This window comes from Camelus dromedarius, chromosome 26 (assembly GCF_036321535.1).
Source record: "Camelus dromedarius isolate mCamDro1 chromosome 26, mCamDro1.pat, whole genome shotgun sequence".
Lineage (NCBI taxonomy): Eukaryota > Metazoa > Chordata > Mammalia > Artiodactyla > Camelidae > Camelus > Camelus dromedarius.
In genome coordinates this window covers 20,016,477-20,038,978 of record NC_087461.1, presented here as the reverse complement: position 1 = coordinate 20,038,978, position 22,502 = coordinate 20,016,477, and the positions used below count along the sequence as shown (strand labels likewise).

Sequence of the window (22,502 nt, the reverse complement as noted above, 5' to 3'; positions counted from 1 at the left end):
TAAAGATATTTGGAAACAGAGGGTAAAAAAGGGAAATGGAAAGTTTAAAAATGTTCATCTTCAATTTATTTCATAGGTCACTGTTATCCCAGCTAATAAAATAATTAAAAACATGCAAGCAGCTGGTACTACAGCTAAACAGATGAATGTAATAGTCTGTGGTCATATGTGCTGGCAAGGGGCTCGCCTCTTTGGAGAGGAGGAGGTCAGCTGCCCTTGGGGAGGGGAGTGGGGGAGAGGGAGCAGTCCCTCCACCAAAGGGCCAGGAGCTGCAGCCCCTAAGTTAAACGTCCACTGCCAGCTGTGCGTTGGCAAACTCCTTTCACACCCAGCAATGGTCTCTCAGTTTTCATGGTTAAATAAGACCCAGAGAAAGCTCATTTCATCTAACAGAAAACATTAAACGGATCTTTAAAAAGCACAAGATAGGATGCATAAACCAAGTTTTCTCAGTTTTTATAATCTTTCCACTTTAATGCAACATCTGCAAATCAGTTGGGTGATAAATAATCAAATTTTAACAAAAACTTCCACAACAAAATCTAGGCTATTACCCGGGCATCACGGAATGACCACACTGGTGCCTTAGGAGTTAAATGCAGCTGGGCTCTATCTGAATCAATGAAGCAAAACCACAAACCCGAAGTAAAACCTCCTAGCCTATGACAACACGTCTGTGAGCGTGAGGCACATAAAGCTATGTTTAGGGTCCATCGACTGTAGATTTCAAAGTTTGCCAAAATTCCAAAAACCCTCCTCTGAACTTAACACCGGTACTAACACATCTTCCCTCGCTCCCTGCTGCGCGTGTGAGTCTGTCACACGGGGAGCCTGGAACACACGGCAGAGGCTGAGCGCGCCCAGCCTCGTGTGGCACTCATCTCAGCCCCCTCTCTACTAACAGACAACTGTTATTTTCCTGTAAGACATTCTGGGCTTAAATCTTCCTTTTGCTGTCTCTACGAGCGCAGTGTGAAGCAAATTCTACAGTGCCTGAAGACGAGCGGCGGTGACGGTGAGGATGGCGTCCACCGGGATATAAAAGCAGCTCATACTCACTGGGCATTTGCCGCACGGAATTATCCAGCATTAACTCCTTGAAGCAAGTGTGGTTTCTCACCCTCACGCTCGAGGTGAGGGAACTAAGACTTGTCCAAAGTCTCTGGGGTCAGACATGCACCAACTCACTATGTCTACATATTATTACCAAACGAAAACTGAAACAACAGAAAGCAGACTGTGCCGTTTTAAACCTGACCATCTGAGACCACAATAATGTAAGCAAATAATGGAAAGAACACAGATTTAGGGGACCAATTCAAGACTGGATTCAAAAGCTAATAAAGCCTCAGCCTGTAGCAGGGTGCACACAGAGATGACGGCAAAAAGTTGCCAATTTCCATGAGGGGAACACAAAGAACTACCAATAATAACGCATGGTTTTGCATTCAGATTTTCAAAAGGCTTCATCTTACCCAATTCTACCGCAGTCTTTAAAACAGCTGTGACAAGGAAGCAGGCTGGACACCATGATGTCCACTTTACAGATGACAGAGCAAAGCCAGTCACTAGCGCAGACACAAGCAGAGGCAGCTTGAGGGTGTCAGGGCCCGGCCCACAGCCAGAGCTGTCTGTGAAGGAAGGTCCGGATTTCTGAGGCGGTTTGAATAGTACAAACGTAGATCTGTCAGGCTAAAGGATGTTTGGGGGCTGGAACATTCACATTTTTCTAATAACCTATTTCTGGTTGATTTAAAAGAGCTATGATAGTAACAAAAAATTTTCATTTTCAAAACTGAATTTCACTGACACTTCTTATGGCCATGTTAGTGTGATTCTGCAACAGTTCCTGGCTTTTATTGGTTGACCTTATATGAAAATATGCCGAGCTGTGCTGCCATGAATTCTGCATTTAAGCCAAGTGTCAGAGTCACAAGTAAGCTCATTATGTTGTAAGAGCTATTGCCTACTGAATAGAAAAATATTCATTTCACACCTTAAATGCTGTACTACTACTTAATAACAGCATTGGCCTGCCAACGATTAAAAGCTCATTATTATATACTGTACGACTTGAGCTTTTTATCTTGCCATTTTAATTACCACAATAAATTAATATCTTAACATTACAACACTGAGAGGCACTGAGTAAAACTATATTAGTTAACAACATTAGTATTCAATGTGCCAAGTTGTATTAGGAGTTTGTTTCAAAGTACAATTATCATTCAATTATACTACGCTACTTTAATCTTCAAACTACTCAAGAAAACAGACTACAAGATAATACTGTGCCTTCACATTGACATATTTCTCTTAACTTTATATCATGTCCATTATTTATTATAATCAGCTAAACTACAAATGTAATTGTGAAATATAATTTACCAACAAAATTTATATATACATGAGGATTTTCCTTCCTTTGCAATACATCTTTATTTTCCTTTTGTCTTGGGCTTTTTTTAATTGTATTTATATCTAATGCTATTTGCACCATGTATTTCACATATTGTCACATTCGCATTCCTTAGTTACATACCAAACATGAGCATTTATTTAAATATCTCTTTAAGTCACACTTTGTTGCTGTTGGGATCAACATGCTGAGATAGAGGATTCCACCTATTATTTAATATGTCAAATTCCAAGCTTTCTACTGCACTTCAGTACTAAGAGAGGGATCCGGAGCACCCTAACCCTTACCAGGTGGGACGGGTGCAGAAAACATAATGACAACATATGAGCTTTACCGCCACGATAACACCCTTCTACAACACCATGGGAACATAGGCTTTTTGTAACTCCCGTGACACTTGAATCACTGATTATTTCAAAAGACACGAACTGGCATAAAATAAAGATGTCAAGCATCTCAATTACCATCTCATTTCTGGAATTCATAAACAAATTGTAAAAACCTTCACAATCACTGCATTCCTGTTAGGTGCTTCCTGTGTCTAAGGCCCTACTGTGGATGTTAAAAGCTTGCCTGGGAGCTGAAGAAACAAATGATATACTTCCAGTCAGGAATACAGAATATGTAGTCAAGAATATAAAGAACCTAAGCACAAATTCCATCTTTATGATACAAAAGAAGGAATTACAGCTTAATATTTGAATGTTTCCAAGTGAAGAGTGGTTCCTGCATAGATTTTAGAGCGTCAGTGCACAAGAATCAGAACTTATTAACCCTAAGGACAACGCACTCCAATCAAAGGATTTCTTCAAGAATCTGCACTGCTACCTACAACACCAAAAGGTGTTATTACTTGATCTGTACTTTATTCTCCCTAAAAAAACACTACCCAGTTCTTACATCACTCTGGCTCAGTAGATGGATTTCTAATACTACTGGAAACACTTTAATCTTTCCACTTCCTAGGTTTCCCTATTAAGAAGATACAAAATCCAAAAACATTTACTCAAGCAAATTCAAGTTACATAGAGAATATTAGCAAATGACTAGATAAGATGCATGCTTTCTTAATTAGTGTATCCTTTTTAAAAATTGCTAATTGAGATGTAACTGCCCTGTTTGTTGAGGAGTGAAATGGGATATTAACAAACAGCCCTTAACATAAGCATGGATTACATTTCAGACTCTCTCAGATGCTCATGAGCAGGTACTCTGAATTATTGGGGAATGTAGGCAATCAAAGGAAGCCTTTAGTATCATAAGAGATACACTGGAAAAGCAGAAGTAAAAATGGATTATGATGAAGCTTAATACTGCATGTGCATTCATTCCAATTATCTTGCTATAGGATAACAACAGATACTTACAGTGAACCCATTTACTCAAGAACTAAGAATTGTTATATTTTCCTCTACTCAATCAGCTTGCAGAACAACTGTGTATCACCATATTGTTTGCATTTGTTATAGTAAAAGCACAGATTACAGGTCCTCACGACTCTGAGATTAGAATCCTGCAAGGTTAGGTATCTGGTACATGATCTTATAATGTTATGTATCTGTGTATTCATTACCTACCTGTAGGAATTAGAAGTCCCATCAGAATCTAAAGTAGAACTTGCTCTTCTTCCATTTTTATTTGAATCTCCTGGGGAAAAAAATTTAGAAACACTGAAATAATGGAGATTATGAAACTGCGTATTTCAGTTGAAAAGTTACTGTGATAGGTCTATGTAGTACACCGAGTCCAAAAACATATACCCTTTACCCTCCCCCAAATATCTTTTGTAATCAGAAAGCTTTAAGGAAAAAATTCATTTTGATGTTAAAATATAGGCTATCACCACAAGTCCAACTTGGACTGGAGCACTACACCACGGTCACTGCTAACAGGAATGAATGAAGTATATAGTACAGCCATTTTCTTCTTCTGAATCGCAGACAAAACCAGAATTTATAAACCATTTAATCACACACTAACGTTTACAAACAAAGCACAGCTTTTTTTTTTAAGACATTTTTTAGTGATTTAGAATCATTTCACAATGTTGTGTCAAATTCCAGTGTAAAGCACAATTTTTCAGTTATACATAAACATATATATAGTCACTGTCACATTTTTTTCTCCGTGAGCTACCATAAGATCTGTCTATATTTCCCTGTGCTATACAGTAACATCTTGTTTATCTATTCTACAGTTTTGAAATCCCAGTGTATCCCTTCCCACCCCCCGCTCCCTTGGGAATCACAAATTTGTATTCTATGTCTATGAGTCTGTTTCTATTTTGTATTTATGCTTTACTTTTTCTGTTTTTTGTTTTTTTTAGATTCCACATATGAGTGATCTCATATGGTATTGTTCTTTCTCTTTCTGGCTTACTTCACTTAGAATGACATTCTCCAGGAGCATCCATGTTGCTGCAAATGGCATTATGTTGTCTGTTTTTATGGCTGAGTAGTATTCCATTGTATAAATATACCACATCTTCTTTATCCAGTCACCTGTTGATGGACATATAGGCTGTTTCCATGTCTTGGCTATTGTAAATAATGCTGCTAGGAACATTGGGGTGCAGGTGTCATCCTGAAGTAGATTTCCTTCTGGATACAAGCCCAGGAGTGGGATTCCTGGGTCATACAGTAAGTCTATTCCTAGTCTTTTGAGGAATCTCCATACTGTTTTCCATAGTGGCTGCACCAAACTGCATTCCCACCAGCAGTGTAGGAGGGTTCCCCTTTCTCCACAGCCTCTCCAGCATTTGTCATTTGCAGATTTTTGAATGATGGCCACCCTGACTGGTGTGAGGTGATACCTCATCATAGTTTTGATCTGCATTTCTCTGATAATTAGTGATATTGAGCATTTTTTCATGTGCCTATTGATCATTTGTATGTCTTCCTTGGAGAATTGCTTGTTGAGGTCTTCTGCCCATTTTTGGATTGGGTCACAAACACAGCACAACTTTTATTAGTGACCAAGTCACCCATCCTGTCCACTGCTAGGGTCGAAAGCAAGCAGGCATAGAGCAGACCTGCAATGTTTCCCCGGCCCGGCCCTCCATGCTCTAGGAATGTGGTCAGCAGACAGGGAGAACAGAGAGCTGCCCGGAGAGGTGGTGATCAACAGTGCCTTCCAGTGAGCTTTTAATACACCTTCATAATCTTCCCCAAACTTTTATGTTTTAACTGTGGGCAAAAGTTCAGCAGTTTAAAAAAATGAAAAAAAAAAAAAAAAACCCCACAGAAATCAAACAACAACTCAACATCAAAAGGTATTTCTGCCTCACGCAGTAATACCAAATTTTTAGGGAAAAAACATTTGCACTTGAGCTTATTCAAAAAATTAGATTGAGAACAAATTCTACCTATCAGTTTAAAGATCACAGAGTAAAAATACATTTTCTAAAGAAGTTAAAAACATGTTTACCAATGACATAAAATACTCTTATTGAAAGAAATATAATTTTAGCTTAAATTTTAAAATATGTACTTCAAAGTGTACTTTTTATGAAACCATAGTGTGCTACTACTAAACATACCATTTATTCTTAGAAACAGATTAAAAAGACCAGAATCTGATTACATTTTATACTAATTCCTGTCTGTAACTTTCAAACATCAGGTTATATTCACTTTTATGATATTTAAAGCCTAATAATTTAATGATTTCTTTAACTTTAACTTATACTTTTAATCCATTCTGAACATTCTAAGATACCACTGGAGGTCATCACAGTGGTCTTGTTAAGTCAAATAGCAATTACACAGTTTTCAGTTTAGAGATGAGGTTATTTTTAATTATTCAATAATAGCACTTAAGGTACCATACTTATACGATTATGCTGCTCATTAAATGGTTATTGAAAGCTAAAATGTAATTTTAATGACAGTTGCCTATTTTTCTTTGCACATTTTATAGTCGACAGATTAGTCAAGAATGTTGGTTCTCTTCAAAATCTTTGCAGCTGCACCCAAAGTGTTTAGAAGAAGGAGAACTGGTCTGAACCTATTTGATTAACTTTTAAGTCTACTCTTTCTTCAAAATGCACTTTGAGGTGTTTTTTTTTAATTAAACAAAAACCCTGAAACTGATTACAGTATTGGAAAATGTTGCCAAATTCTATAGAAGAAAAGAATCCAAAACACTTAAATGTTTCAGAACAACCTCGCTGGATATATTTTGTTAATTCTTGGAAAATATGGGTACCATAAGATAACTCAAACAACATATTTCATTTTCCTCTTTAAAAAATTAATGGTGTTATCATAAAGAAATGAAAAAGATTTAAGGAAAAATAGTCTCTGTCTTGCTAAGTGAAAATTTCCTGCAACACATGTTATTTAACAGCTTGCAGACATTTCCTGTGAAACGTTCCATAATCAGCACAGAATACGTACTATATCATACGTTTAAAAGATGAGCTTTCCTTCTCCTTAAAACTAAAGAGTATGATTATTTACACAAAAATCTCACCAACAGAGTATCTCTTGCCCTCTGCTGATATTTATCATATCAACTATAAAATTTTTCAAAATTAAGAGACTTCCAGTTTTTAAGCAACTAGGTTTTGCCATCAAAATATATTACAAAGGTCTTCTTCATTTTATACCTGTTTGGAAATGAATATATCACGTTGAATGTAACCTTCAAAGATGATAATAAGGAAAAAAAGCAGTTTTACTTTCTCAAAAACATATTGAATAAGGGATGCAATTGTTTCTCTAAACAATATTAGAGAGAACATTTCAGAGTTTGCTATACGGGGAAAAGGTAATAAAGTTTTGAAGTGGGAAAAACTGCTTTGTTCCTTCAGTCCTCTAGCTGAAATTAATTATAGCAAATGTTTATGAAAACATCTGTTCCTTACAGTTATAAATTCTTAATTTTAATATGGATGATTACGGACTCTTATTTTGGATGGAAACTATCTGACAATTGAAAGGTTTACAAAAGAACAGTCGGAATTTGTAATCCTGGAAAACTGTATACACAGGGTGCTATGTCCTGTATAGATTTTCATTTTTGTGTGTGAAATACTTGGAGGGGCTTAAAATTGGTATCTAGGAAAAAATCAAAGACAAACACAAAGTCTCATTTTTCATTGAAGCTGTTATGCAATGAAAAGATATCTGTATCATGAGAAAAAATAACTTAAGAGTTAAAAACAGATGCTCCTGTACTATCAATCTAATCTGGAGGTAAGTATAATACACCAAATATTAATTTTATCAGAGATTTTAGTTTGTCTAATGCCAATACAGTCATGGAAAGGCGTGTGTGGTAAATCCCCCAAAATAACAACAGAGGGTGCAAGAGAGTTTTATATGATGTGTTTAGTTGCTGTTCTGATTACTGAACCAAGTTGTCAAGTGTAACTGTAACAAGGATGCATAGGTTGTTTTCAAATCTCTCTCTTGCTCACAACCACACACACACACATTAGTAATCTCGCACAAAGATCTTTAAATGATCAAACAGCTCAAATACTTAAAAATGTTTTAAGACAACAGTCTTTCACTTGCTTGAAAAATAATTTAACAATAGACTAAATTTTAAAAAGACAATTGTGATTTTAAAGGGAGTTGATATTTAACTTAAACTAACCAATAAAATAAACTGGATATATTTATTGAGTAATTTAGAATAAATACATAAATTATATATAATATATAATACAAGCTTTATATGTCACTATGTATATGCATAACATTGTACAACATATATATTTATAGGAACAGTTCATGAATTACTTGTGACCACTACAGTTTGAAATTTACATAACATTCATTTCTCATTAGTTGGTAACTTTGTAAAATGAGTTCATAACATTCACAATTAAAGTAAGTTGGCTGATTTGAAAAAAAATGCTTGTAGTTATATTATTTTTAATAAAGATACAAAGAGCATAGTATTTTCCATTCCCAAAATACATGCATCTAACTTACTAAGCCTCTAATATGTATAATGGTGACTTAAATTTCAAAAATAGGATAAATTAAATTTGGACTCCTTTTCAGTGTTTACTGCAGTCATGTCTAGCTAAGGGCATTTAAAGTATCTCTCTGTGCATGTTGAAAACATTTTAAATGAAGGTTTACAATAGATTTCTATAGTGCTTTTCATACACAAACATCTGCTTCCTGAAGGAAGAACAAGATTTTAGACTAGATGAGGTAAAAAACAGCTAGAATAATGCTATAATTAGATATATAACATATATATATAATTAAACACACCTACTTAACTGTACCTTCACTTTACACATAAAAAAATCAAGTTTAAAAGTGTATCACACTAGGTATGAATTCTGAGAAGTACTACATAATAAAAAAAAGGTTGATCTCTGAGTTTAGAGAAGTGTCATCAAATGTGTGGGGTGAATATTTAATAGTAAGAGTAAGAAATATTTTATTCAAACTAAGTTGAAAACAAAGCTATAAGTAGCCATATTTTAGCTGTGACAGGATAATAAGGCATAAATGAATAGTGTGAACACCTAAAACCTTTTGTGTCTTTCAACGAATGAGGATTACTACTGAAATGTTTTAGATAAATTTAAAATCCCATTCAAAGTGAATGATGCAAAAAAACCTATCAATTAAGTGTATTCATGTGTTGATATAGTTAAAGCAAAGCATAGTAAGTAACTCAGCATTGTCTATGAAGACAGTAGCCACAAAGGATACTTATTACCTTATTTCAGAAATCAGGTAAACAGCAGTCTCTCCGGGATAATTATTTATGCTAAAAATCTAGGACCACCTATTAGGTGTAAGCCAGGGCTCAAGTACACACAAGAGATTTGTTTACTTAATAAGTCTTCATGTTCTCTTAATTATTGTTAATATATCTATATTCTAATGATTTAAAGGCCATATTTAGTTCTCTAAATAATATTTTCAAGTTATTAACTAAGACAATGAAACTCAGATGTAAAACAAATACATAAGAGCAATTTTAAATAAGTAAAATTTCAAGTGGACAATTTTAATTTAGGAAGATAATACTGGTTACTTCTGTTCAATTATCAACAGAATTCTTCTTAAAAAGAAAGCAGAGTGACATCAGCCGAGTGGAAGAAAATACAGCTCCAAGTTCTCATCCTCCCGCACAAACATCGAAAAACAGGAAGTCACTGTCAGAACCAACTATCTAATAGCTCTGGAAAACAAATGAACAATGAGCCAAGAAAAAGGCAACCTGAAAGCTCTGTGGGGCTTTGACTTGCTTGCTCTGCCCTCTCCCTAGCCAGAGCGGCAGCCGTCCTGAAGAAGGAAGCTAGTTCCCAGAGGGGGAGAACAGTACCTGGTTCTGGAGGGGGCAGAGCAGACTATATGTGCACAATACTGTGTACTTCAATTCTCACTTGTTAGGAGCTACCTGAAGAACTGATACAAGACAAATGTTTCTTTTTCATCTAACTTTAAAAAAAAAAAAATGAAGAAACAAAAATAAGAAGGTGGACATTGCTCTTGAACACACTGCAAGTCAAACTGAGAGCCAGCAGATGCCTGGGGCAAAAGGTTACAACTTAACATAAAACAGACCACCTAAGGCCTGAGAGAAAAAGCTAGTGAGAGTTTCTCTGAGCAATCAGCACATTCAAAAGCACCCACATATACAGGGGAACGTAAAAGGCCTTGCACATGCCAGGGCAAGATGCACGGTGATACAGAAATGGAGAAGACCAAAAGTTTCCACCTGAAGCTGACCACTAGGGTGAGTGCAAGCCTGGCGACATGATGAAGGCTGCTGCAGCACAGAGCCGATCTGCAAAGGCAAGGAGAGGGTCTGGGTTTTATTGGTCTTTTAGCAACTGGCATTCAAAAATCTGTCAAAATTCTAGCTGAATACAACTTAAGAAATAAAGACTTCAGTGACTACATATGTCAAAGAGTAAGTATTTGCAAAAAAAAAAAAAATCTCAGGAAAATAACTAAACAAATTGACTGAAACAATCTTTAAGAATATAAAACAAAAAAAACAGCAAACCCTGGAGAAGGGGATAATCTGATTTCCAATATCAAGTCATCAAGAAAAACAGTATCACGAAGCATACAGAGAAACAGGAAGCCTGGCTCAGCAGCTCATCAAAGGAACAAAAATAAGTTGACAGAAACTATCCTTGAGAAATCTAAAAACTGGATTTACTGAACAAAGATGTTTAAACAGTTGTCTTAAGGATGTTCAAAGAGCAAAACAAAAACATGGACCAAAAAAGGAAACAGAAGATGCAGAGAATAAATTAACAAAATGAGACAATCAATAAATAGGTAGAAACTAAAGAGGAAATAGAATTTCTGGAGCTGAAAAATTCAATCACTGAATTGAAAAATTCACTAGAGGGTTCAGCAATACGTGGGAGGAGGCAGAAGACAGAAATAACAAACCTGAGCATAGGACAATTGAAATTATAAAGTCTGAGGAGCAAAAAGAGGGGGGGGAAATGAAGAAAAGTGAAGAGAGCCTAAGACACCTGTGTGGCGCCATCAAGCACATTAACATATGCATTATGAGAGTCTGAAAAGAAGGAAACAAGTAGAAAAAAAATTTGAAGAAATAATGGCCAAAACCTTCCCAAATTAGATGAAAGAAAAAAAATTTACAAACCCAAGAAGTGAAATTAACTCTAGGTAGGATTAACTCAGCAACTTACATCCATTATAAGCAAACTGTTCAAAAACAAAAACAAAGAGACAGTCCTAAAAGGAGCAATAAAGAAGTACTTTGTCACAACAGTGACAATAAGTAAGTAACCAGTAATCAGTAAGATTAATAGCAGATTCCTCATCAGACAACATGCAGCCAAAAGAGCAGGGTGATACACACATATAAAAATGCTTTTAAAAAAAAGGCAATCAACCAACAATCTTATCTCTAGCAAAATACTCCTTTCAAAATTAGTGAGAAGTTAGGATATTCCTAGAAACACGAAAGCTGAGACAAGACATGCTTTAAAGGAAAGCTAATGGCAACCTTTCAGATGAAAAGGGAAGAACAGTAGACAGGAACTCCAAGCTGTGGGAAGAAGTAAAGCTCTCTGGTAAAGGCAAATATGTGAGCAAGTGTAAAGCCACTATTATTGTATTTAAGCTTTGGAATGTCACACTTTGATTCCTACAGGATATAAAAAGTAAACAGAAAAAAACTATAAATTGATGCTACTGAGCAACAATGTATAAAAATGTAATTTATGATACAACATAAAAAGGGAAAAGGACAGAGCAATATGGAAGCAGATCTTTCTGCAGAATTAAGTTTGGTTATCAACTTGAAGTAGATTGTTAGCAATTTAGAATTTACATGTAATCTCTATGATAACCACAAAGAACACACCTAAAAACATTACCCGGTAGGAATGAGAAGGGAACTCAAAGGGTCACTACAAAAATAAACAGACAAGCCAACAAAAAAACACTAATGGAGGAAATGAGAGGAAATAGGGTCTAAAAGATACAGAAAACAATAGCAAAATGGCAGAAGTTCTTTCTTTCTTATCAGCAGTTACTTTAAATGTAACTGGATTAAAGTTTCCAATTAAAAGGCAGAGATGAGCAAAAATTGATTTAAAAACAGCATGATGCAACCGTATGCTGTCTGCAAGAGGCTCACTTAAGACCCAAAGTAAAAGTATGGAAAAGATATTTCATGTAAAAATAACCCAATACAGAGATACTGTGGTACCAATATTAGACAAAACAGACTTGAAGTCAAAAACTGGTTTTGTTTTTTTTTGACAAAGAAGGACCTTTATATATTGATAAAAGTCAATCCACGAAGAAGATATAATGATTTCAAACATATCTGCAGGAAACAACAGAACATGAAAATATGTAAAGCAAATATCAACAGAACTGAAGGGAGAAATAGAAGGTTCTACCATAAAAGTTGCCAGAACATCTAGACAGAAGATCAGCAAGAAAATCGAGGACTTGAACAAGGTTGTAAACCAACCAGACCTAACAGACATACATAAAACACTCCAGCTGACGACAACAGAATATGCAATCTTCTCAGATGCACGTGGAACATTCTCTAGGACGTACCATATGTTAAGCCATAAAACAAGTCTCAATATATTTAAAAAGACAAATCATACAAAATATCTCTTCTGACTACAACAGAATAAAGCGAGAAGTCAATTACTGAAAAAACTGGAAAATTCTCAAGTATAAGACGTGTATCTATAGGTGGAAATATAGACAGACATATAAATAAGTGGGTAGGGTCTGTATGACCACACACTGGTTGTAAATTTTAAGCAAAACAAAAGCCGACAATGATCTCTGATTAAACTTTAAAGTAATTTCCAGGAAAAAAACTCTTAAACAACTGGTAAAATTAAGCTGTCACATTTAGCGTAATGAAATTGTGAAGTAGAGGCATTACAGCATTGGGATTAAAGGCTACGGCTCAGGCAGGATGCACCTGAGTACACGCTCCACCCTTTACTTACCCAGTTACTTAATTGTTCTATAGCTGTTTCCTCATCTATAAAATGAGGATGCTAACAGTTTCTATCACAAAGCGTGGTTAGGAGGATTAGATAAGTGCAAATAAAGAGCTTAGTACAGCACATGGTACAATATAAGTCCTCAATAAATGTTAGTATCATTTTTATGAACATTTTAATCAAAGAATGTGTTTAAAATACTGGCTCCAGTGAAAGAATACAAGTAGAAGTCTATCAGTTCTATGTAAAGAGAATAAACTTATTCATAATTTAAACAACTGAAAATTGCAACTATTCTTAGTTATTAGAAAACAATATTCCTGATAAAACGGATAATTAACAAAGGTTTATTCCATGAATTTTGCAACACTGTGCAAGATTCGTGGTGCACTTTTAATATCCTTCCTGATCACGATCATACCAAACACTGAATATGATATAAAGAAAGAGAGTGGAGAAATAGCAGAATTAAATACAGTTAGAGCCTTGAGATATAAAGCCATCTAATCCATGAGCTTAATCTGTCAGTCTACCAGATTTATCTATTTAATTATCTATATCTTTTTGGTATTGATAAAATGTAGATAAATAAAGAACTAAAACTATAGTCAATCTAGTAATAAACCAAAACTAGCAGTTATAGAATATTATACAGTATTACACATACACCAGAATAAATTGAGCTTTAAGAAGAATTTACTAATGATTCTGAGACTGAATGGAAATGAGGCCTAATTCCAAACATAATCACAAGTGTAGCTATTAACATGTAATAACACACAAATGCAAATATTTCTATGTATTATGACTGTCATTTCTGGGCATACTGTCATCTCTCCAGGCATTCTATGGACTTAAAGCTGCCAGACGTCTCAGGAAGAAACAAACTACACCAGGAATCAATCAAGAGGACTCCAAGGCAAAACTAATCTCTGGGTCCCTACCATCCACATCTAGAGCAAAGAGGAAAAGGACCAGATGAAACCAAGCTCATGAACACGATTGGTGAACATCCAGATCACCTGGGGACAGGTATTTTGTGTGTGTGTGTGTGTGTGTGTGTGTGTATGTGTATCTGTGTGTGTGGTGTGTTTATGGGAGAGAAAGAGATCAAAAAAAGGATGAGACTTAGATAACTGGGTAGGGGTCCAGGATGTTTTGCTTTTTAGAAGGTTTCTTAGATTACTGTGACAACCCAGAAGTCTTTCCCAGTAGAAAATAACAAACTGTTACGGTGCTAAAAGTGACAATCTCTTGTTGAAGGCCATTTAATTTGCCCCAAAAAGAATGTCGTTTGTGCCATCATCTACAATGAACAATCAATGTAGCATAATCTTTGATCACATTTACCAGTGTGGTAGTGGACTGCTTGCTGTGAGCTACGCCAATTCTGAACATGACCCTAATAGGATCAGCCTCATCACTGGTTATTGGGAGAGGGTGCAGAATGGGATGCCAAGCAGAACACTGCTACGGGCCTGTGTGGTCCTCCTGGGGACCCCTTGCATCTCAAAAGCGCCTTCGTACAAAAGAGCTACACAATGCCAAGGCTATAACTCAGACGACGGCACAGTTATAGGAAGCAGATAAACAGCAAAATAGATTTTACAAAGAGCTTCCTCAGAAGTAAATGTGGACAGAGAACACCTGAAAATGTTGCTTTAAAACTTGAAGAAAGAGTATCACGGCCAAGGATGATGATTACATGATTTGCCCTTTGACACACTTTTTCTCTTAACAAAAATACAAATAATAATTTGGTTTAAATTTTGACTAAAATTTTTAGATTTGCTGCTATTTTTACACAAGTTTTAATGAAATATCTCACATCTACATACGAACACACAAACAGAAATACATAGTAGCTTTACAAAGAGAATCTAACTGATACCCAATGGAACTCTAAACCTGACATTAAATTACCTGTTCAGTGACCAAATAATATAGCAGAAATAATGTACATATTATCTACTAAATGAAATAGAATATACCTGCTACTGAAGTCCTACTTCACCTTCTACAAACTTTTCACAAAATAACCACAGAATGTGTATTAATTATTCTTTCTTCAATATATAAATAAAGGACATAACTTTTTCTGTAACACAGATTTCCTTTGAGCAACTCTCATTTCCACCATTGATTACAATCAATTCCAGACCCTTTACTGGATGTTCTAGAGCAGGGTTTGACAAACCATGGTGTGGGCCAGCCACATGGTGTATTCAATTTTACTGAAACAGAATCATGCCCATATGTTTATGTACTGAGGCTGCTTTTGTACTACAATGGAAGAGCTGGGTAGCCGAAACAGAGGTCAAAAAGCAAGCAAGCCTTAAATGTATATTATACTGTACTGTAAGAAAGTATTTTCTGACTCTTTGTCTACAATATATATATATTCAATACATCAGAGCTGTCCTCAAACAATACTATACAGCCATGAGTAATGCCAGGGCCTTACAGGAGTATATTCCCAATTCTTCCCTCTCATCCTCTGCGTTACTGTCATCTTACATTTCACTATTACATATGCTGTAAACACACAATATATTGCTCCTATTTTTGTTTTAGACAGCCATATTTTTAATTAAAAAGAAGAAAAATGGTTTTATTTTACTTTCATTCATTCCACTTCGTATGTCCTTTCTTTTCCTTGTATAAATCCAAGTTTCTTTGTCCTATCATGTTCATTCTGCCTGACAATCCTCCTGTAACACCGCTTATAGGGGTGGTTTGCTAATCAATTCCAGTGCTTTTTGTATGTCTAGAAAGTAGATATGTCTTTCCCATTTTCTTAAAAATATTTTTTCATCAAGTATAGAAATCTGGTTTGAGAAGGCAATTTTTGTTGTTGTTTTTTGTTTCCCTTTCAGCATATTAAAGATGTTACTCTGTCGTCTTCAGCTAGCATGATTTCTGAAGAGAAATTTGCTCTAATTCTTATCTAGTTCTTATATCTACATGTGATATTTTTTATTAGTTTTCTATTATTACTGTAAAAAATTTTTTTATGGTTGCCTTTATTTATCTTTTGACTTTATCAGTTTGAATATAATGTGATCATGTTTTGAAATTACTTTTATTTATGTTTGTTCTCTGTGTTTTTTATGCTTTGTGTTCTCTGAGCTTCTTCGCTCTCGTTCGGTATCTGTCATTAATTTGCGGCAATTATCAACCATTATTTCTTCAACTGTTTCTTCTGAGATTCCAATTACATGTGCTATTTGATATTGTTTCATAGTTTTTAGGTGTTCTGTTTGTTTCTTTCTTTCTTTTTTTTTTTTTTTTTTGCTACACAAGGGAAGTTTATTAATGTTTTGTTTATTTACAGTTTTAACATAGCAAACCAAGGAGAATTATCACTTGGCAGAAAGCACATCACTCTACATTTATAACACATTGGTCTCTGCTAACACATTGTAAAAGCAAGGAATACAGTATGTTAGAGATCATCTCAAAAGTTCCAAGCTAATTCTTTCTTTGCTCCTAGTACCTAATCCCCTCCCTACTCCCAGCCCCTGTTCTAATCATCAGGAGACAAAAGAAAAAGAAAAAAAAAGGGCAGGGTCTATAATCATACAGAAAGTGTCAACAATTGCATTTTAGTAATTAGGCTGCATTTGTCCTTGTCCTTTCTATTTTATGCAGTGACAACACCTTTACAATCCCTTAGGTACACAACACAGAATAAGGTACTGCAAAATTAGAATACAGACTATGAAAAATTAATGCTTATTATTTACCAATTAAGAATATATCCTTGACCACACCTTAAATGTATTTTGCACTATGATTTTGCTTCCAGGTGTTCACAGTACGATTAAATAAATTTCTAGATTAATTTTAAGAGCAAAATGGATTATGTGCAGAAATACAGTCATAACAAAAGTTTTAACTTTTGAGAAAACCCCTTTTAAATGGCCAGCATTATACAGATCTTACACTAAAATATTTAATTCCAAATTCATTTTTGAGATGGAGGATGAATAAAGCAAGATTGTCCCCTACTGACTACAGGGACAAGGCTCATGCTATTTAAAATGACTACAAACAATAGATAAGGCATTATTAATACATCACAGACTTGATTGCGAGAGCTTTTTCAAACATTAACCACTAATGATTCAATGATTACAGAATTTTGCGTTAACTATTAAAATTTTACACCTAGAACAAATAGAGAGAAATGATCTTTTTCGACAGTACATTATTTTTTTAAAGCAGGTAATTATTCCCGGTGTTCTGCATCTTGATTCACTTCCTGCAGATGTTCTCTTGCTTCTTGAGAGAGAATTCATAAATGCAGGAAGGCCTCTGCCAGAAAACATCTTTAATAAATAAAGAGAACTCTGGTCCTGGGGAGATTTGAGAAGGTACCTGGCATCTTCCGAACTTTCGCAAAATTGATAAATCCTCTGAGAAACAGGAGAAAGCCTAAAACCAGGAACACCCACCAGAGCCAGTATTGACCATCAAAATATCCAGGGAAATAGGTGGAAGACCTGACAATCAGGATCCACTTGATCAGAGAGAGACCAAATCCTGAAATGGCCCCATACCTTCCTGCGGCTGAAGTGGTCAGGCAAAAAGATAGGAAAAACCCAATCCAGTTAAAGAGGAATGCCATGAAAAAAGTTAACATGAAAATCCCATCGTTTCCTATCCTCATCTGGTCAGGATCATCAAAATCATCCCGACCCACAAAATCCTCATCTGTTCCAGGAACCAAAGGGATAGTAGCTTCAGTTTTGGTTCTCTCGGCTTCATCATAACTGGGCAGTGTGGTAGCAACATTGTAAGAGGGAGGCTTTGGAAACCCAGACTCACCTTTGTAGTGAAAATATGCTGCACTCTCTGCGGAGATGCTGCTGTAAGGTGGAGGAGCGTCCCCCGCAGCCTGCTGTGGCTCTTCAGCCTCCTCTTCATTCTGCAGCTGCTGGTACCGGAGGCCGGCTCGACCGCCGCCAGCTCCACTGACGCCAACGCCATGGCGCAGCCGGTCGCAGGGAAGGAGGGCGGGCGAGCGAGCTGAAGGGGCGCGGGCGCTGAGGCCTGGGGGCGCCGGGAGGCTGGCGGGGACGCGCCTCGGGGTGGGGGGAACTCAGTGGCCGCCGCCGCCGCCGCCGCCGCCGGGCCAGCCGCGCTCCGCGGGCTGTCTGCTTCTCATTTCTCTTTATGTTTGAATTTGGTAATTTCTATTGATATGTTTTCCAGTTTGTTGATTCTTTTTTTTTTTTTTTTTTTTTTTGCTTTGTGTCAACTCTACTGGTGACCCTTGTCATAGACATTCTCTATTTCTGTTACTGTGTTTTTTATTTCTAGGATTTCAATTCACTTTGTCGGTATAATTTTCATCTCTCTGCTGAAATTAATCATCTAATCTTGCATGTTGACCAGCTTTTCTACTAGAGCATCTAACATATAATGCATCATTATTTAAATTTCCTTGTGAGATAGAGCTAACGTCTATGACATAACTGTGCCTGACTCCGATGAGTACTTTGTCTCCTTTGAGTGTGTGTGTGTGTGTGTGTGTGTGTGTGTGTGTGTGTGTTTTGGGTCCTTTTCCCTTTCATATGCTTTGTAATTTTTTGTTTAAGTTCTTATGAATTACTGTCATCAGGTATACGGTAGTAGACGCTAAGGTAGTTTTTATGTTTAGAAATGAGTACAAACTTCCTTCGAGAACTTTAGCACAGGGGTTTGAGTTAACCCAATAAGGAGTTGAGCTAGGTTTGAAGTTTACTGTTGCTATGGTTACACTTGGGCACCATAGGCTATAAATTCCTATGTATCGTTTTAGGGATGGGGGATTTAGTTTGCCAAAGGTTTTTTTTTTTATTATTATTCTCATAACTGTTCCATACTCAGTCTTAAGACTCTGTGTTCCAAAAAGGTCTGTCTCTAGCAAGTTACTTATTATTTGACACTTGTTATCCTGGCAACAGGGAGCGAAAAATGGAGGAGAGTGTTCTTTGATCCTCCAATTAAGCCTTAGTCTTGGTTGAGCACTGTGTCCCTTGATCTCATGTGTATGCCTCCTCAGTGATCCTTTCCCTTGCCTGGTATAGTTCTGGCTCCTGTAGATATTCTTGCCTCTGCCCTGGGGGTTGAGGTGTATTTTTTTCCCCTGTTCCTAATCCCTAGCTTCAGAGAAACCCCACTGGTGCCCTAGGGCAACAGTAGTTATTTCAGCTCCTTAGCAGAGTTCGGTTTTGTTCCATAGAAGAGGAAAAAGAGTCCAGATGGAGTTTATCGCTCCTCTTGTTATGGCTGCTGTACCCCTACCCTAGTTCTTCACCACATGGGAGATTTTCTTTGGCTGATGGGGTTCATGAAGAAAAATGCACACAAGAGGTTGTGGAATCTTCCTATTTGTGTGCCTTTCAGTGGCTTCACTTCTTCTCACTGGTACACACCTGCTCCCGCCATTCAACAGCCATTTTAGCTGAACTCTTTATACAGGTGTCTGGCTGAGTCTGGCCCTGGTAAGTTAATACTTGCACCCTGCCTTCCTCTGCAAGAGAAAAGTCTGTGTCTCCCTAGACTCTGGACCAGGTCTTTGCCTTGTACCTTCAGCACTCAGCGGGGTCAAGAAAAGTAGTGAACTTGCTGTTTGTCCAGCTTTTTATTGTTGTAAGGTTGGAAATGATTTTTTTCCACCTTCCTCCACCTTGATCAGAAAACAGAAGCCATCCCAACTATTTCTATTTAACTCTGCATGTTATGATTTTCAAAGCTTACCCTCATAAGTTTTGACTCAAGCTCACTCATTCATCAAATGTCAACCTAAAGCTTACTATGTGGCAGGCACGGGAGCAGAAGCTGACGACTTCATTCTGCCAAAGTTAAGCAGCTGACTACTATCTGTCATAGAAACGCCCCACCAAGACCAGCTGCCCCAACCTCTAACCTTAAGGGTAAGTATGCATGGGTCAAGGAAAAAGATTTCATGATTGTATTTACATGCAGTTAGGTTTAGATGAATATTGTACTTTAATTCAAAACACTTCTGTGTGGTGCTACAGAGAATATAGATATGAGTAAGATAAAATAGTTTATCTCTTGTCTCTGTATGACTTGCATATAGAGAATAGCTCAAACATTTAAAGAACAAGACTGTGGAGCACACTTTACTCCTCAGTTTTATGTGCTTAGGAGCATTTTAAGGCGTGGCTAAGTGATTAAGACTCACTATTCACAGGTAGCAGGTAGATGAATTGAAGGCAAAAATGCCTTAGAAAAATATGGAGTTTTCTTTGCCAAATTAATCCTATAAGTTTACAGCAAACAGCAGTCAAGTTCAGGATTAAAGAAAATAACCCAGGAGGATATATCATTTATATTATATTAATTATATTATATTATTATTATTATTATATAATATAAAATATCATACCATATTAAATTATAGGAATTTACTGCATGGAATTGAGGGCAGCCTTCATGGAATGTGGTCTGTTTGTCTCTGTACCTCTAGGGCTCTAATGGTAAGTACTCAGCCTTAAATCCTGAAGGCTGAGTTTTTCCATACATCCGATTTTCCTGAAGGCAGATATTTCAAGCCAATTCTGTTCATATAAGAAATTAAACTATACATGCCAATTAATGAACGTGTTTTATGTAGAGCCAAAAAAAAAAAAATCTGTGAGAAGGATCAGATATTTGTGAGAGACTAAAAACTACAGTCTCTACATGTAAGAAAAAGTACCTGGGAAGTCAAGGTTTCAGAACAGAAGTTGACAAGGAAAATGCCATAGTTTTATGAGAGGAAACTAGGAAGATGCTGCTTTAAATGGCTTCAGAGTCTTTTAACTTGATACATTCATCCTTCCACACTTCTGGAGATAACTATTGGGAGCATTATAGTTTTCTAAAACAACATGCTCCTTCTGTAGCTAATCCTCAAATGGTTATTACTAATATTTACTGCTTTCCATTTCCCTGTCACAGATTAAGTTATTCCCTAGGGACGCCAGCATCGTGAGTCACATCAGAGCCAAGTGCTGGATCTGGTCTCTGTCATTTTGAGTCTCTAATATGGCCATTCCTACTATGCCATCTATTTTACATAGATCTTATCATTTGAATCTCAAGAGGTAATGTTTTAAAATTTTTCCAGTTCTAGGTATATATTCCCCACTATTTCATTTCAGTATATATTATGAAAGAACAGAAGATTATGAATTGTTTAAATGTCATTTAAATATCAAACTCATGGGGCTACAGAAGTTAAGTAAAAGAAAAGATACTACACAGCAAGGTTGGTAATCATACAATAACAAAAATGTGCTTCAGTATAATAGTGGGTCAAAGAGATTACTACACCAGCACATGTATGATTCAATCTTTGATTTAAAAAAGCAGTGTAACTTTGAGTTATAAAAAGCTCTGAGAACTGGAAACAGAAATGCAGTCTAGGATAGATTGATTATTCAGACTAATAGAGAAGCCTTGGCATGAATAAGGAGAGAACTGTGGTTGACCCACAGTACAGTTGGATTATGAAGCAGAATATGCAAATCAGGTACCTATTTATGAAAATTATTAAAATGTTAACTTGCAAATAAAGCACAGAAAGTAACATTCTACACTAGGTAGATTCAAGTACAGTACAGTACAAGGCTGTATGATTAGAAGTAGACGTACTTTACGGGATGTATTTCTCTGAGGCATGTTAGTACCAAAGCAGTAATGCAAGTACAGTCAGTTTCAGTCAGGGTAAGTGTCCATGACTTCTCTGCACATACGCACACAGGCAGCGGGAGCACGCACCCACACACACCTTTCCTCACATTTCCAGCGGGTTTTGTGTAACTGGGTTTCATGTATTTACGGTAGGTTTCTCTCAAATCCCAGACTTGGAAGTTCCCACTCTTCCACCTCTGCTGGGTAGTTCCTGAGCTGTGCTGGTTTACTCCCTGCCCACAGTGCTTTCAAGCTGCTCACACGGCTGGTTCTCCATCTGCAAAGCCACCACACTCTGCCTTCACAGCCTAACCTGCGGATTGCTGCTGCTCAAAGGATGTGTTATCTGCTATCGTTTTCTCCCTTAATAGTTCTCAAAATAACTATCAGAATAATCTTCACATAAATAATCATGTTTATGAAGGTAAGATGTAAGTCAAGGGCTTACAGTGCTGTGTGTGTGTGTGTGTGTGTGTGTGTGTGTGTTTCTACCTGATGACTAATTCAAATCTAAACTCCCAACCAAAGAATCAAAGGTCCTGGGAAGTGGTTTCCTATCTTGCTCACTCCCAGTTCTAGAATCCCAATGTTCTAGAAGGAACTTTGTTTTTCATCACACCTACCGTTTCATTTTATACAGTCCTTTCAATTTGTCCTGTCTATGCTTGGAATTTCTGCTTTGTTGATTCTGTTCTTTACTGCCTTTAACAGGTATTTCATTTCAGCTATTATATTTTGATTTCTTTCCAGCTCCCTCCTTATCTTTTCCTATATTCCAGCCAGATTTCTTTCACCTCAGTATTCTAGCATCTTTCATGCTTTGTTTCAAAAGAACATGTATGCTTATTGAAAATATTTTAACAAGAGTTACTTCTTTTTCCTAGATTTAAGTCTTTTGCACAAATATGTCTTTTCTTTGTCCCCTAAGAACAGTGTTCT

The 22,502-nt window shown here is 36.5% G+C and overlaps 1 long non-coding RNA gene and 1 pseudogene across 1 annotated transcript in view; both read right to left on the bottom strand.

The window, feature by feature from the left end:
- LOC105091678 (uncharacterized) overlaps positions 1 to 1,540 on the bottom strand; it is an 86,706-nt gene extending 85,166 nt beyond the window's left edge. Inside the window, exon 1 of the long non-coding RNA XR_010377958.1 lies at positions 1,476 to 1,540. This is a non-coding gene — a long non-coding RNA (uncharacterized LOC105091678). The remainder of the gene's footprint in view (positions 1 to 1,475) is intronic.
- Positions 1,541 to 17,091: 15,551 nt separating this feature from the next.
- On the bottom strand, positions 17,092 to 17,879 carry LOC105100648 (NEDD4 family-interacting protein 1-like; annotated as a pseudogene).
- Positions 17,880 to 22,502: the final 4,623 nt, after the last annotated feature.